The sequence below is a fragment of the Marmota marmota genome, unplaced genomic scaffold, assembly GCF_001458135.2.
Source record: "Marmota marmota marmota unplaced genomic scaffold, marMar, whole genome shotgun sequence".
NCBI classification, from domain to species: Eukaryota; Metazoa; Chordata; class Mammalia; order Rodentia; family Sciuridae; genus Marmota; species Marmota marmota.
The window spans coordinates 6,201,711-6,219,712 of NW_025999924.1; positions in this window are offsets into that span (position 1 = coordinate 6,201,711).

An 18,002-nucleotide genomic window follows, 5' to 3' on the forward strand; every position below is an offset into this window, starting at 1 on the left:
TTTAGGATGGATGATAGGTGACCCCTGAGGTTGGGGACTGAAGGAGGATCAGGCTGTTATTTCCACAGCCTGCAGGGCTAGGAAGGTGGCTGCCCAAGGCCAGAGGCCTATGGGAAGGGAGGTCCCACATTGTCACTCTGTGAATAGCTTGGGGACAGGGACAAGAGTGTCTCACATGACTGAGGCTCATGACATCAATGAGGCCCTATGCTGGTGCCCTTCTCTACAGCAGATCTGTGTCACACAGCTGCATAGGTTCATTTTACAAGAAGGAATCCACAGCAAAGAGAAGTAAAACACTATGGTTGGCTTCACTCAATTGCTACGTGGCAGAGCCAGTATTTGAACCTGGTCTGTCTGCCTCCAAATACTTTGAAATCCTACCCTACAAGCAGGGCATTATGGGAACTGGCAAGACCTTTTGTAACATAAAGCAGGTAGCAGGATGGCAGTCAGGCTGGGATCCAGACACCAAAATTAGTTTTGTTATAGTTTACATTGTTTGAAAATCTGCCACATTTGGTGAACACACATGTTGGTGGTTGAGAAACTGTTTTTACAGAAAGCTCATTAAGTTCTCTTTCAGAATTCCTTTTGTGTTCCACGCATAACTGAGTTTCTAAATGTTACGTGCTTTGTGGCTAGTTGCAACAGTACCTCCCAGGTGTGCAAGCAGTCAATAGTGGTATTGATGGAGCATCCCTCGACACCAAAGGCCAAAGGATCCCCACGGGATGTTTTAGGAAAGATTGTAGAAGTCAGCCCAGCTTCTTTGTGGTCAAACCACAAATTGCTAAGGTTTCCTTGAAGCCTTGGAATTCTACAGGGTATAGGCCCACCCTGTAAAAGAATGCTGAGCTCTGTAAAATCCCAAAGGGAGGAATAAAATCTACTTAAGGGCTTTGGGGAATGATCTAAACTCCTTCAATATTCATTAGAAGGAATTTAGATGTAGGAGCTATCTATGCCAGCACAGGTTGGATTTTACTGCATATTGGAATCACCTTGCTAGAATGTGATGGGTCTGGGGTTTTACATTTTCCAAGTTCCCTGGTGATAATGGTGCTCCCAGGTGACTGCCTGTTCCCAGGTGATGCTGGTGCTCCCGGTGACTGTTAATGGTTTCGTCCACAGTTACACATGGAGGTCCTTTCCTATGTCAAGGCACGATAATGATCTGGATGATACCTGCCTTTGTGGACATTAGATCTGGTGTAGGAGATAGAAGTTAATATGCAACTAGCATCTATGAAGGAGAAGTACAATGAGGATGTGTGGTAGGAAACCTGGTCAAGATATCGGTGTGAAGAGAGGCAACGGTTTCCTAGAAGAGGTGCCCTTTGATCTGAGTTTCCAGGGCTGGGTAGGAAGTAACCAGGTTTTACCATGTACAGAAAGGAAGAAAGGTTATTCTAACAGGGACAACTAAGTACACAAACACACACCCCATTCTTAGTTTGTATCCTGATGGTTTCTCCCAGTTTGAAAGTTGGATTAGTGGTTTCAGTGATCATCTGCTGTATTCAAGACAAGAAATGAAAGGAAAAGGGTCAAAATTTCCAAAGTCATGGTAGGAATGGAAAAACCCTTTGTTCATAGGGGAAAATGGTCCTGCAGCCATTTCCCTGTGCAAGGCATGTTTTATGGTGTCTTGGGAAATGAGCACCCTCCTGATTTCTGAATGGTGAATGAGAAACAAGGTTGACCACAGCCCCCCACAGCAGTACCAGGCTTCTTTCTGGCTGTTGCTAGCAGGTGAGCCACCAACCAGTAAGAAATAAAAGGGTGGCCCAAGGCACATGAAGGCCTTCATCCACATTTGCATTACTTAGAGTCAGATGAAGTAGAATACTGGATTCTATTCCTCTGTACACTGTCATTTTTCTCTCCTGGTCTTCTTGGAGATGCTCCTCATCAAGAGAAATGCAGCATAATTATACTAAAAAAATATTCCTACTTCTATAAGAAGAAGGCTGTAAGGGGTTAAAATTCAAATATATGATCTAATCCTTTTTTTTAAGCTGATACTATTAATTTCTGTCTACTAAGATCTCATGTGACTATAAGACCCAGCTTTAAAGTCACTTCCTCCAGGAAGTCTTCCTTGATCCTGCTATAAAAGAAAGTGATTCTCACCCCTTGGACTTCCCAAGACCCTGCAGGTCAGTATTCTTGGGGCACAAGCATGTTCACTTTGCATAGTAGTGATTTGGGTCCATGTCTCATCTTCTCAGACCTGCCAAGTAGCACAGTCATGTACCATGAGACACTGGAAGGACCAAAGTGTTTTGTACATAGCAGGTGCTTTCTGAAAAAAAAAAATTGCAAACAGGATGGCAACTTTAGTAAAAAGCCCTCTCTTCTTTTAATTACCATTTGAATGACTATTATATTGGCTTTATATTTATAATATTGTTATTATATTTAATAGTATATTATGGAGCAGCTAAAACAGAAATTGAAAAGATGGGGCTTGGTACCTGTTATGTACAGAGTTGTATATCTCTCTTTTCTTCAAATTTTATGTTGAATTCTTAACCCCTTGTACCTCAGAATGTGACCATGTTTGGACACAGGGCCTTCAAAGAGGAAATTAAGGTTAAATGACATCATAGGGTGGGCTGTAATCCAATGTGACTGGTGTCCTTCTAAGAGGAGGATTAAGACATACACACAGACAGAAGGAAGAAAAGGGAGATCCGGAGGCCATTTACTAGCCAAGAGAGAGGACTCAGAAGAAGCCAACCCCACCCATTCTTTGATCTCAGACTTCTAGCCTCCAGAAACAAGAAAACAGAATTTCTGTTGTTCGCTATCTTGTTTGTAACGCTCTGTTAACAAAACCAACTAATACAGTATCACTAACTTTGTGTACTATGTGGAATATCAAGGAATGGGACCCCATATTTAAGCCTTTAAATAAGTCACTGCATTATCATACAAAATAGGACCTCTGGATTTAAATTCTAGACCAGTTATTTGTTTGCCATGTGATCTCTGGAGAATGCCACATTTAACTTGTGTGATTGGGGAGGAAACTAAACTAGATAGCATAGAATAGCCCTACTTCCTGCACTGTCAGAGATCATTCCTGTGATAGATCCTAACAGAATGGAGGGCAGGACCGCGGCAGCCCATTTCCCAGTTTAGTGCCTGTGATCCTCTTAGTGAGCTTCAACAGCTGCAGCTGAGCACCCTCGAACACTTTGGTACAGGCAGGGCTGTAGAATGCTTTGCCTCAGAGCAAGTACCTCTCTGGTCCCTGATGTCCATTTGTGAGTTCAGGGCTGGGGCAAGTTGTTCACTTCCCAGTCCTTTTCACAACAATCAACCACTTTCATAATTACCACAATCATTTGTGCTCTCAAAATGGGACCTTTCCTACAATTAATGAGAACATTAACTCCCTGGAACTGGGCTAGACCTCTAGCCCTGGTGCCCGCTGTGAGATGAAAATTATGAATAAGGGCAGTTTCCAGCTCATATGTGTTTGGAGACAAACTCTGGGGTCAGCAGGCATGGCCACACCTTGGGAACTGCACACTTAGGTCGTCTGGAAGAAGCAGCCTGCTGGGGTGCCAGGCACTCTGCCCACTACATACACTGTACTCCTGGCCTTGACCCACCCTCTCCCCTGGGGTGCTGGGATTGGAAGCCATTTCAGCTCAGCAAGTGTGGGTGAGTTTTTGGTTTCAGAGAAGATACTTTGGTGGTGGTGGGTGGGGGGGAAGCAAAGAGACAAAGATGCAGGGTCTGGTTGCCATTGGCCAGGGTCAGCCTGGGCTGTGGTGTTAAGGGGCTTTCTGCAACCGCTGTTGTTTCCGTTGCTCTGGCAACCAGAAAAGAAATAGACTACGCCCAGTGCAGGTGCACACGAGTTGAGCGCTGGCCCATTTCCTCCAAACAGCTCCGGTCAGCCAGAGTTGGCGACCTCAGGGCTCCTCCCAGCGTAGCCAGCTGAAAGTTTCAACACATGGACACTGAAATGTGGAAACAGTGAATTCAAAGGGCTTTGACCACAGGGGCTCTGGCCAACACCCAGATGGCACCCTCCCGGTGGGTTCAGGAAAGTTGAGCCTGGGCTGGAGCATTGCCAGGATCTCCTGTGGGTCCCCACTGGGCTTTCCTGCCTCTGGTAACTGCACTCCTGCAGTTTCAGCCTGGATCCCATTGAGGAAGTTCGGTGCTGGCCAGGTCTGGGATTTGCCACTCCACCTAGAGGTCTGATGAGAAGCCGGCGCTGCCAAGAAGGGTGTCAGGGCTCCCCTACTGCAGCATCCTCCCTTGCTGAGCCACTCTGCCGTGCATACATGGCTCTCCCTCCACAAGGGCTCAGGGATCTGGCTCAGCTCTCAATCCCCAGCTGATGGAGCTTCTCTAGGATTCTTGTTTCCTTATTCGTGAAGTGAAAATAGTCAAACTTACTGTAAAGACTTATGAGGAAGAAGTTTTCTGTGAAAATACCTAACGCAGCACCTGGCACAAACTAGGTGTTCAACAAATGGGACATTGTCCTCTTGCTTAAGATCCAGAATTCAAGAAACCTCCATTTCTGATCCATTCATTTCATTGGTCCCACTGGAGAGTTTTATGGACCACTGGGTCCACTCCTTTAACAGAAATTTCAGGACCCAGGTCATCTATCAAACCCAACCCATTGGCAAATCCTACAGCTCACTCTTGATGGATCTGGATTCTCCCCTCCTGCCACCTCCACTGTCACTATCTTGTTCTAGCACTGCCACCTCTGGCTTGGATGACTACAGCTGCCATTAATCTGGGCTCCCTATTCTGTCCCTGGGTTCTTAATCTCTTCCCAACCAGCAGTCAGAGTCGTCCTTCTATACCAGGAGTCAGATGGTGCCTGTCTCCATCCTGACTTGTTTACAGACTCTAACATTTGCCAGGCGCCATCCTGACTTGTTTACAGATCTTAACACCTGTCCTCTGCTCTGAGCTTGCTACAGTCCTGTCTCATTCTGAGCCCACCCCATCAGAGTCCCCTCCTCTATGATTTTGTCACATACCTCCACCCTTCCTCCTTCTACTGCAGCTCTGTGGCCTCCTTGCTGCTCGTTGAATGTACCAGGCATGCTCCCACCCCAGGACATTTGCAGTTGCCTTTCCCTCTGCCTGGGATGTTCTTCCCTCAATGTCTTTATGGCTCAACCCTGCTTCCCTAATCCTCTGCTCAGCTGTCACCTTCTCACTGAGGTCTTCCCTGACCACTTATCTAAAGCATCATCCTCGATCCCCATAACTTTCTAAGCCCCTGCTTACTTTTCCTTTATGTCCCTTATCATAACTGGGAATAGATTTTTATGTTTATTTATTTACTTTACTGTTTTGGTTGTCATTGTTTTACCTTACCAAAATGTCAGTTCCAGAGAGCAGGGAATTTTGTTCCTTCTCCCTAAATCTCCAGAACTGTGCTTGGCATATAGTAAGCACTAAATAGATATAATTTCAATAGATGAATGAAAAAATGGAATAGGAAAAAGATATATACACACATATTATTTAAATTTGCATTAACTGGAAGCTCAGAGGAAGTTTTCATACATATGTATATATATGTATGTGTGTATATGTGCATATAGATATGCATAAATTTCTTTATGTATATTTTATTTGGAGGGTTTTGTTTTGCTTTGGCATGAGTGTCTTCTGTAATGCTCAATATACTAGAAGAGCCCCTACTGTATTTGGGGTATCTGTCCTGGTCCTTCCCCAAAAAAGCATGAGCACATTCTCGCGGTACTAATTTGGGAGCAGGGGTTGGTAAGGGGGGCTACATGGGTTCTTTTTGAGGGACCTGTGTTTTAAGTTCAAGACCCCTATTAAGAGCTATATTTGTATTTACCAAAGATGGGTGACGGGGTATGGAAGGAAGAAATAGATATCTAGAAGCTCTTAGAAAAGGCAGGAGGTGAAAGGGAAGTAATAGAATTAATTTTCATACCTATGTGTCTGAAATGGGTATCTCAGAGGCTAAGTCAGAGGCACCCTGGGAAGAAGTGTCTCCAACTAGGGCATGCTCACACGGCTTGGCAGCTTCCCATTAGATGCTGGTTGTCCCAGGTGACGTGCTATGTCCTTTCTCCTCTCCCCCATATTTTTCTTTAAGCCGTGGTGTAGAGATAGGGGTAAGAGTTTCTTCAAGTAATGTGAAAAATACTGTGAGGGAAGGGAAAATGTGAAAATGTTGCCCATCGCAAGAAAGCACACTCGGATCTTCTGGGCAACATGGGCTGAGTTGCAAGTGGCATTCGTGTGCTTGACAAACCTAACATGGAACCCCTTGAAGAACAGCTGTCAGGAACAAGCTTCCCTGTGAAATGTGAAAAGAAGCTCCCACCCAATTATTAAGAGGCCACTAAGAGGAAAGAAAAAGTTTATGCAGCTAACACAACACGGGGCTTGCCAAAATCATCCTGCCCTAATTCTCTTGTCAGCAGAGCCACTTTCCCAAAGAGCTAGTGACTCGTGACTTGGTTGCTTAATTGTTCCTGTCCCTCCTGCTGGGTACCCCCACCGACCCAAGACCTCTGCCTACAGTGTACCCTTCTCTCTGTTTTCACTTGTGGGATATTCCTCAGAGTCAAGCCTCAGAAAGTCTGTTGAGAGCACAATGATCTACACTCAGGATGTGAATGACCACAAATGTCATATTGCTTATCTCTCTCTGTGCAACACCCAGCAGCTGTTGGCGCTTAACGAGGAGGCGGCACAGGCTCTGAGAATCGTCCTGTGTGTGCTTTGTTCATGCATTTTGCAGCTGATTTAAGAGCAAGAAAAGAACAGACCCAATCTGATGTCTTTACTCCAGAGATCATTCCACATCCTTCCTAGGGCAGGAAGAGCAGGTGACTGGGACACCGGACATTTGGCAAGCTGGTGGCTTTCCTGCTCTGGCATGCTTTGCCGGGGTTTTCATGAAAAGACAATGACCTTTACAAAAAACAATGACCTTTGCAGAGATCTCCAAACCCTGGCAATTCAGCAGAGAGCTCAGTTACAAAAGTGTTCCTATTGCTTTTCCCAACAGAGTTGAACAATTGGAAAGGAAGACTTTTTAAAAAATTTACCAAAGTTTTTTGGCAAAGCTTAGGAACTCTCTCCCCCACCCTGTAATTAAAGCAGAAGTCAACAGTATAAGGATATCAAATTGCAGCTCTCCTTGGTAATAGGTGCCCAGGTGGAGCTGCTGCCTGTATAGACCTGTGCCTTGAGACAGAAGCCAGCCTCTTCGGGGAGCACTCCAATGGCTCCCCAGATCTGACACATCAAGATTAAGACCTGAGGATTTGGAGCTGAGAGACAAGAAAGGGTGAGTCATCTTGGCCACGGTAGGAAAAAAAATAAAACAAATTCTTCCTCCTTCAATGTTGCCCTCCCTGAACCAACTCTGAACGCCCTCTTGGTTTTGGAAGGTGCTGCCTCACCTTGAAGAGGCTGTGGGCCCAAAGAGCCCAAAGCACCCTGCTCCCTGCAGAGCATGGTGCAGTGTGAGGACTCTGCCTTGGCTGGCACTGTGGGTCTCCTACTTCTGCCACTCACCAGCTGTGTGAGTCTAGACAATTGCTTCCCTCCTCCAAGCTTCTGTTTTCTTAACTCTAAAAAGAGAAGGAGCAGTAGTACTTACCTTACAAAATCCCAGTGAAACCTCAGTGAAACAATGTACGCGCTGGGTACATAGGAACCACCCCAACCTGATGTTCCTTGTATAGTTCCCTTCTTTTTAGTGTTCAGTAGGATTGCATTGTATGGGATGTCACAAGTTGTTTTTTCATTCACCCAGTTGATGGATCTTTGTATTGCTCCTAGTTTTGGGCGACTATAAACAAAACTTCTACTCTTCATGTACAAGTCTTATATGGACAAAGTTTCCTTTTTCTCTTGTTAAATACTTAGGAGGAGAAATCCTAGGTCGTATGTTACACATATGTGGAATTTTTTAAGCAACCGTCAAACTATTTTCCAAAGCAGTTGCACCATTGTACATGATCAGCAGTGTATGAGAGTTCCAGTTGCTCTACACCCTGGCCAACATTTGACACCATCAGCCTTTCCCCTTTTATCCATTCTAATAGTGGAGTAGAGATAATAGTTTATTTTCATATTTAGTTTGGCTTTTAGTGAAGATACTCAAAGCCTGAATTATCAGCTGAAGACAAATAGTTGGGTTTTTTTGGTACCAGGGATTGACTCCAGGGATGCTGTACCACTGAACTACATCCCCAGCCCTTTTTATTTTTTGAGACAGGATAAGATAAACAGTTTTTAAATTTAATCCTTAATGCACAGTTCATTGTGCCTGATTCAGAAGATAAAGTGAATTTCAAGCAGTAGCAGTGGACCTAATGATTCAGGGCTATCGATCCTTTAAATCCCTTCTCATCTCTAAAACCAAATAATGGCTGTGATTTTATTACTTTACCATTGAAGACAATACTAATCCCTCGTCCATATCACCTTCATCACCTTCAGCTCTTGTTGCTATAACAAGCACATAGGATTGACAACTTTATTAATTTTGCCCCTGTGTTTATAATAAATAGGTTAGTGAAGGTGCTCTTCAATACTTTTTAGGACACAAGGAGAGAACCTGAAGTAGAAACTTCACCCTGATCTTGGTCTATGAGTAGCTTCCTGTTTCCTGAAACAAAACAAAACAAAACAAAAAAACCCTCCGTTTTCATATGATGAACATTGGCAATCATGATATTCCTTTCTTCATTCTGTGAGTCAGAAACTTAGAGGCCAATTTGGCTTCCAGGCTATAGCAAGTTTATCAGACCCTATGCTATGTATTTTGCAAACTAACCCTTGTCTGGGTCCAGCTTACTTTCCTATTTAATTTTCAATTTTCTTTACTATCCCTATTAGATAAAATATTTCAAATTTAAATTTTTTTTAAAAAAAAGGTATATTTATAGTCAGAACTAAGAAGACATCGATCCTCTCATTCTTGCTCCAAAGTACCTGATCCTCTTCCTGAGGAAGCAACTGCTATTATCAGTTTGTTGTATCCCTTTCCAGAAAGATTTTATAAGAATATAAGCATGTCTGTGTGTATAAGGGTAACATATGGATGGCAGTATGTGGTGCATGTTTGTAGGAGTTTGTTGAGGGCATAAAAAGAAAGTGCCTTCATTCCTGCTCATTGGTGACCCTTGAAATTCACTGTTGCTTTGTCTGCTCTTAAATGAATTCTCCAGCAGGGAGCTTAGCCCTTCTGGTCACTTTCCCTTTGAAAGTCTGGAGTAAAAAGCACCAAGTGGGACCCAACTTAGGCATGGACATTCCTAGGGCACTGGGGCCTCTTTGCCATCTCCCTCCCTGACCCTTCAGTTTTTCTACCCTTACTGTATTTTCTCTGGCTCTTCCAGAGTTGGAAAGTGGGGCACTTGCACCTACAATTTTCTTCTTTATTTTATTTTTATGTGGTACTGAGGATCGAACCCAGAGCCTCATGCGTGCTAGGTGAGCACTCTACCTCTGACCCACAACCCCAGCACCTACAACTTTCTTAAAAGGAATCTCTTTGGGGTATTGCAATGTCTTCATCTGCAGGTGTAGAGCTCTAGAAGTGTCTAGAGGTCTAGAAGTTCTTGTCCCCTCCCCTTTCCTTCAGAGCCTGATTAGAACAGAGAATTAGTTCCCTTCCTGTAACATGGGGGAAAACTCTGAGATGATGTTTACACTTGAGAGCTCCCTGATGGATCAGGCTAAGGTTGGGTCTTGCTAAATTGCCCAGGCTGGCCTTGAACTTGTGATCCTCTTGCTTCAGCCTCCCCAGTAGAATAACTGGGATTATCTGTGTGCACTACAGAACCCAAATCCCTCTCCTTCTTTTACTGAAAAAACAAAACAAAACAACAACAACAACAACAAAACCCAAACAGTTTTAATCCAAATAATCCATTTTAATATCGAAAATGTGGTAATCCTGGTAGTGGCTGAAGAAGCTACATCAGAAAAGCTTGATTTGATCTGTCTCCCTAGGGAGATGGGCCTCTCCTACTGGGACAGTCTTGCCCTAGGGTTACCCCATGAGAAGGCAAGACAAAGAAGCTTTGAATTATATATATCCTGAAGTAGTTTATTATTCTATTATATGGGTCCTCTTCTTTTAGAAATGTTAGGGTTGTTCATATTTTCTTAATTAGTCTCTTCAATATTTATTAACTTTTTCTCTAAACTTTTAAAAACTTTATTACTGCTTTATTATTTCCATTTCACACATTTATTTTCCTCACTTTTCTCACCATGACATCCATGTCCTTTAACATATTTGTGTCATGGTCTATCTTCTAAGTGCTAGATACAATGTGAACTTCTTTTTGGTAATGCTATAATTTTATTCTTCCATTTCTTTTCTAATTTCTGCCCTCTTGTTTCATCTACTCCTGCCTGTTTATGTTTTCTGTTGGTGCTTGTATCTCTACTTTGTGTTCATGGTTTAAGGTGACTGAAAGGACACACACAGAGTCCACGCAAAGTCTAAAGACCACACCACATGCTGGAACATCACACTAGAGATTTGTTGTCGGTACCAGGAGGCATACTGACAAAATTGTCAGTACGGACCAGTGGGCTTGGGAGTTGTACAAATGGTTTGCTCACATCCTGGTTCTGTTATGTAAAGGGTAGGTTTTCTTGATACAGTTGTACTTTCTGAGACTCAATTGCCCCACTTGCAAAACAAATATGTTGTTACTTCACAGTGTTGTGAAGATTGGATAAATAAACAATGCAAAAGGCTTAGCTGAGAGTCTGGATATTTATTAAGGTGCTTAATAAACATTTGTTCCATTTCCACCTTTTTTACCCTAAAAGAGGTGTAAGTAATTTTACCATAACAAGAAGCAGCTTTGTCCTAAACAGCATTTTATTTAACTGTCACTATTAACAAATCACCCATCCCAATAAATACTATTAGAGAGTATTGAAGGATCACTAAGGTCAAGAAATTTTGCTAGGTTTATCACGTGTTTTATCTCACTTAATTGTGCCTCAACTCTATGTGGTATGTCATATCCTCATTCCCATTTTACAGTTGAGCAATCTGAGCCTTTGGTAACTTCTTGTTCAAAATTGCAAGTGAAAAATCTACAATTTTTTTCAAAACTATAATTTCAGGGTCATGTTTTAATCACTATAAAGTAGCCTTTTTGCAATGCAATCCTTCTCTGTGACAGGAGCTGCAGAAGAAGCAAAGATATGCGAGGTATTACAGTTCGCCTTGGGAAGCTCACGGTACATACACATTGCAGAAAGAGTTTCATAAAGGCAAAATATTGTGACCGTTTTGTATCCATATGACAAGTACTCAAAGGAAAGCTTCTGGTTTTCTGTTAAATGGGATAAGAATTGAAGTAGTACATAGAGGATGCTTTTCTCCTCCCAAGGGATTACAGCCTTAAAACTATAATTTTCCATCCCTGTCCCTCTGTTTTTAGATGGCTTAGTCTAAGTGACTGCTAAATCACTTAGAATATTTGGTTTTCTCAGAAGCTAGTTATCTGTTTTGTGTGTATGTTATACCTGTGTAAATACATGATTGGCTTTTAGTACCCAGAGGTTAAAGCTTGAAAGGAGACACAGAAAAGTAACACACTACTTTAAGTCATTGTTTAACATAAGCAGACTCTAAATTGCTCTAGAAATGAGTTTTGTGTTTTGACAGTTTTTTTTTGTGTGTGTGTGTGTGCATGTAGCATACACAACAAAGCCAAATTCAAAAGTACAGAATCTTAAGAATTGTATCGTTTGGGTTTCTCCAGACTAAACAAAAAGTTCCCACTATGGCCAGATAAAAAGATTTTTCTAACCCTCCCTGCCCCCACCCCACCTTCCTATCAGAGGACCAAGTTTACAATGCGTGCAAGAATGTTGGATCAGGACTTTGCCCTGTTTCTATTCAGGGTACACCTCTTGGCTCTGGGCAGAGTTGCAAGAATTCAACCATACCATGGCACAGGTTTGTTGGAATTCAGACAGTGAGTGTTTCCTCTAGATTATGGTAGATTCCTTCCACAAAAATATTTTTCTAGGCAAGTAGTTCCATAATTTATTAGTTTCAAGTCAAATGGAGATAAACTTTAGTTGGGAGAAAATAAATAAGAATTTGTAGAAGATGCAGGACACGGCCACTTGGGGAAATCTCAGTTGGCACCATTGTGGGGAACCCACTATCAATGCAGTATCAGTGCTTTGGGAACCAACCCTCTCGGCCTTTCCTTGCCACCCCGAAGTCCTAATTATTTTCTGTGAGCCAGCACACTAGTGTGAACACATAATCATCAACACATGATTATCTTCTGCCAGCAAATCTTTTGCACTTTCTTTTCAGTGTTGAGTCAACTGAGTTTTTAAGATCTATTTCTACTGCTTTCTCAAAGAACACTCTCAGGGTTCTGCCTCTACTCTGCAGGCTTGTCCCTGGATCTGGTCTTGAGTTCCCCAGCAGCAGACTTTGCTGAACATGCATCCAAAGTTACTATACTCAGGCTTCTCAGCAATTTGTCTTGTGGTTTGACTGGGCCACCAAAGTTCTGGATCTATAACAAGCAGGCTGACAGCAGATCCTGTGGCTCTGACTGTGTTCCCCCTGCTGTCTTCCTTGTTCCCATTCCATCTCTTCCATTTTCTCTTCTCTTCTACCCCCTCCTTCTTCTATTCTCTGCCTTCTGTAGACAGAAACTAAGCTCCTGAGGGTGCTAAGGGAGACCCCATGATAAATAGACAAAGTTCCTGATATTGAGATGCTCAGTATAAAAGAAACAGATTGATAACAAATAATAATTATGTAGCACAAATTCAACATGTGGGTTCCACCTTGTGTGCCCCTATTGTTTGTCCTCAAATCTTGTCAGTCACCATGCAGTCAGACTGTGAGTGCTCCTCAGGTTCCCATCTTGGTCTTTTCCTTGTTTCCCCCTCCATGTTCTATCTTGGAGATGTGATTCCGTCTGTTATTTCCTTCTTCACTCTATCGCAGTATCTCCTGAGTCTCCCTCTCCACTCTGCCTTGGAGCAGAATCCAGCTCAGTGATTGAGACATAAGGCAGGGTCATCAGTGTGCCCAAAGGAATACGAGAAGGTGGTCAACAGGAAATACCCTTTCAATGGGTTTCCTGAGATTTCTAGTGATATAACTGGAGGAATTCAGATGCTCTGTGCCTGTGTTGGCTCACAAGTACAATGATTAGCGACAAAACCTAGGTTTAGACTTCAGGACTCTGTAAGATTATCTGTCAAGAATGTTTTCTTCCTTCATTGACTTTGCTGGTAAACACTAGGGCTCTTGAGAAGAACAAATCTCTTTTCTGGAGCTCAGGTCCTAGCAGGAGTGCATGGTTTTGGCCGTGGCCATGGCTACTGGATGAAGGTTATAGTGTCTCCTATTCTGTAGTGCAGAAGGCAAAGTTGATGGATGGAACTCTTGTTCTCTTTTATTCAAGTCAATTTGCTTGGAAAGAAAAACAACCCTTGCCTTGCTCAGTTCTGTTGGATATAGCTTTCTGAGCTGGGAAAGATGATATGCCAAGAGTCCCTAATGCTAAAGGTACTCACATATTGGGGAATGATTACTTGAGGTTTAATGTGCAGACTAAAAGCTATAACTTGATTCCCTCCAGTGTCTGGTTTCTACAGACAAATATGAGGATTTGATTAATGTCCTTTCAAATTTTCCTGAATGTAATATCTCAACCAGCTTGGCCACCTTAGCTTTTCATCCCCACATCTTAATATCATCTGAACATTAAGATAATACACAAAGCTCACATTTAAAATGAGTACCTAATCTCTAGCAGTGGGATAACAGATATTTTTACTTTCTTCTTTATATTCTTCTGTGTTTTCTAAAGTATCAGTTATAATCACACCATACAGTATAATATGTGGTGATTTGTAAGCAGGAAAAATTTACAAATTATAATTTTAAAAATTAAAAGGGCTCATTCAAAGAGGGACTGACATGGTGCCCATATCAATGTGCACACAGGCTCGGGAGTGAGAGGAATGAAAACAAATCAAGACAGGGTAGGTTTTTCTTGTTTTTGTTTGTTTTGATTCATAGTAGGGACTTTTGATTCACAGAAGATGACTTGGTCTCTTTTAAAGGGCTGTCTGGAGACTTGTCACTATTTCTGTCATGTTGCTATTCTGTCGCTTTTTTTTTTTCCTTCAAAATCACATGTTTGAATGTGGATAGTTTTTAATTATCTCAGGCAGGGCAAACGTCCTTTTTGATGCTGGTTTGGATTTTGATCATAAGTCAGGCCAACATCTTTCTTAATTAAAGAAAATTATAATTATAAAATATTGAGTTTTACCTTATCTGTCACAGTGTTAGGTGCAGCTGTTGATTAACAATAGGGGAAATTCCAAAAGAGGATTTTTTTTGGGGGGAGGATAAGTATTTTAATAAATACAATATTATCTTAAAGGGAATGATATTTATTAAATTGATACGGTTTTAATTTGATGTCTCTTTTTAATTTTTTGTTTTTATGAAGTCTTAGGTATTGTATGTACATTCTGCTAAGGGATTTATCTTGTAAGCTGATCAAAATGTTTATCTCTGTGTGTGTTTGTGTGTGTGTGTGTGTGTTTTCTGGCTCCTAGAAGCTTACAGAGTAAAGCACATAATTATAAAAATGCCATAAATAAATAGATAACTTTAATAAAATTGTTGGTATTTCTTGGTGTAAGGTCGTAAATGTCTAAGGTAAGGGAAGACCTCAGCATCCTTAGAAGCTGTAGATAATGGGACAGTGAATAGGGACCAATAAAATAGGATTCTCCAGGCTGAGGATATAGCACAGTTGGTAGAGTGCTTGCTTTGCATGCACAAGGCCCTGGGTTCAATCCCCATACCCAAAAAAAAAAAAAAAAAGGATTCTCCAAGTTTTACGCATAACATGATTTCTCTGCACCAGAGCTTTGTTGCAAAACTCTAATTGTGTTTCACAGAATAGGAAACTTGGAAGATATTTAGGAGAATTTCCCTGAAGACTGTGGTACCAGATGGTACCAGATGGCTGGTAACTGGTAACTTCACAGTTACCAGCCAACACAGACCCCTGGAATAATCAAACTCCATCCCCACCCCATGTTCCAGGTGTGTGGAAAGTCTTACTAACTAATGATCCCTTTTGAGTTATCACAACTCTTTTGAAGGTGATCTTTTGGCCTTTTGTCTATCAAGATGAGCCCTTTCTTCCAACCTCACCATACATTCTATCCAGCAAGCTTATGAGGAAAATGACTAGGAGTTAAACAGACGTAAGGATCTCCCACCTCACTGCTTACTTTCCTGCATGTGGGAGGCACCTACTCCTGAATTTCTAGTGGAACCAGAATTTTCAGTATGATTGGGAGTTGGCTGTCTTCCTATGTTCCACTCAGAAGCCCAGGAAGCCATCGCTGAGCCAATCATTGGGCTGGTTTGCTCCAGGGATGAAGTGGTTGTCACCATCTGTGGCTTCACAGGTCCAATTTTGGTCTTTGGAAGTTGCAGGGGGTGCTTCACAGTTAGCTCTTGGACAAATGAATTACTGAATAATTTTCAACTGGGAAGGATGCAAGGACGTAATAGAACATTTTAGGGATTCAGTGGAAGTTGGGGGGATTATCTAATTAGAATAAAATATTTTTAATATTATGTTAATTTTTCAGTTTTCATTGACATGTACTTTCTGTATAATTACAATGCAGAATTTTTTTTTTTTTTTTTTTGGTACTAGGGACTGAACCCAGGGGCCTTAACCACTGAGCTATATCCTCATCTTCTTTCGTTTTTAAATTTTAAACAGGGAAGTTGCTGAGGCTGACTTTGAACTTATGATCCTTCTGCCTTAGCCTCCCAAGCTGCTGGAATTACAGGTGTGCAGCATCCTGCCTGGCCAGAAATCTTAGGTGTGCAGCTCAGAGACTTTTTCATATTTATATACTTCTGCAGCCATCACCTAGATCAAGGACTAAAACATTTCACTACCCCAAAAAGTTAGCTCAGGCTTCTCTCCATGCAATAGCACCCATTCATTGCTCAGTTCAGGAAACATTCATACTTCTCTAACTTCACGAACTAGTTTTGCCTATTTTTGAAAGTCTAAATAGAGTTCTAAAAGTTGTATTCCTTGGTAACTGATTTCTTTCCATAAATCTCAATCTCTCTCTCTCTCTCTCTCTCTCTCTCTCTCTCTCTCTCACACACACAGACACACACACACACACAAATAAATAAATAAATAAATAAATAAATAGATTTATCCATGATGGAAGATAGTCTTATTATATGTACTATAATTTGTTTATCCATTCTATTGAGAGACATTTGGGTTCTTATATCTTTCTGTTAATATGAATAAAGTTTCCATGAACATTCTTATATACTCTCACACACACACACACATTTTAGTTGAGTTGCTTATCTTTTTATTATTGATTTTAAAAACATCATCTCTCTCTCTCATGTTTATACAAATAGTAGTAAAAATGATAAGTCATGGGAAAAATGATAAGTCATGGGGTAGGCGACATTTGGCCCAATTAGAAATCATCTGATATTTTTCCAAAGTAGTTGTAACAGTTTTGTTCCTACCAGCAGCATATGAGTTTTCCACTTCCTCTCCAACCTTGACAACACTTAGTATTATTGGTCTTTTCCTCCCCCCCATTCTGATGGGCATACTGTGCTATTTCACTGTGGTTTTAATTTTCATTTCAATGATGACTAAAGAATTTGAACATTTTTTCAGATGCATACTGGTCATTTGAATGCTATTTTTCTGTGAGATGCTTGCTCAGGTACTTGCCCATTTGCAAGATGAGTTGCTTATCTTTTTATTATTGATTTTAAAAACATAGTCCACGTATGAGTCCTTTGTTAGATATCAGGTTATACATTTCTTCCTAGTCTGTGGCTTATCTTTTCACTTAATAGTGTGCCACAGTCTGGCTGGGCACAATCAGGAGCCACTTGTCAAAAGAAACTAACTTTATTTTTAGAACCACACACACCAAACAAAACAGCCTCTCAGGAAAAACCCTCAGAGCCTCAACTGCCACCACCGGCTTTCCACAAGCCTCTCTCTCCCACACCAGCTTCTCTCCCCCTCCCACAATCCTCCTGCTCTTGAGGCCGATTGGCTGGGTCACGTGGGCGGAGCCAAAAAAGTCCCCCAATGAGCAGCTCCGTGGTCTGAAAGGGCAGGGAAACAGCCCAATGAGCATCACCGCAGAGGAGCCAATCAGCTAGATGTTGCTGGGGCCGAGGTGAGCCAATCAGCTAGATGTTGCTGGGGCCGCTGTGAGCCAATCATCAGCCAGCAGCTGGAAGTTTGCTGGGGCCCCTTCGGCTCTGGCTCTCAACAATAGTGCTTTTTGATAAGTTGCTAATTTGTAAGAAGTTTTATTTCTCTTTTACACTTAATACTTAAGTGCCTAAGAAGTTTTTGCCTATCTAGTTAGGGAAGATAGAGTTAGGGAAGATATTTTTATGCTTTTTTAGAAGCTAGTCATCTTTAGCATTCATAGTTATGTCTATCTCAAATTGATTTTTGGTAGAGTGTGCAATTGAGGTCCAGTCCTATTGTTTTTCATTTGATTATCCAGATGATCACCTCATTGTTAATAAAGGATTTCCTTTCCTCACAGATTTCTTTTTAAAATTTTTTTAGTTGTAAATGGACCTTTATTTTTATTTATTTATATATGGTGCCTCATGCATGCTAGGCAAGTGCTCTACTACCAAGCCACAACCCCAGCCTCTCCTCACAAATTTTTATTGGTATATTTGTCGAAAATCAAGTGTCTGTATATATGTGGTTCTATTTTTGCACTCTCCATTATCTTCCAAAGTTCTTTGAGACTACCTCAGTGACAACACTATATCACCTTGACTACTATGAATTAGTTTTTAGTAAACCTTGAAATCTGGTAGTGTGAGTTTTCTAACTTTGTTTCTTCTTTAAAGATTATCATGACCA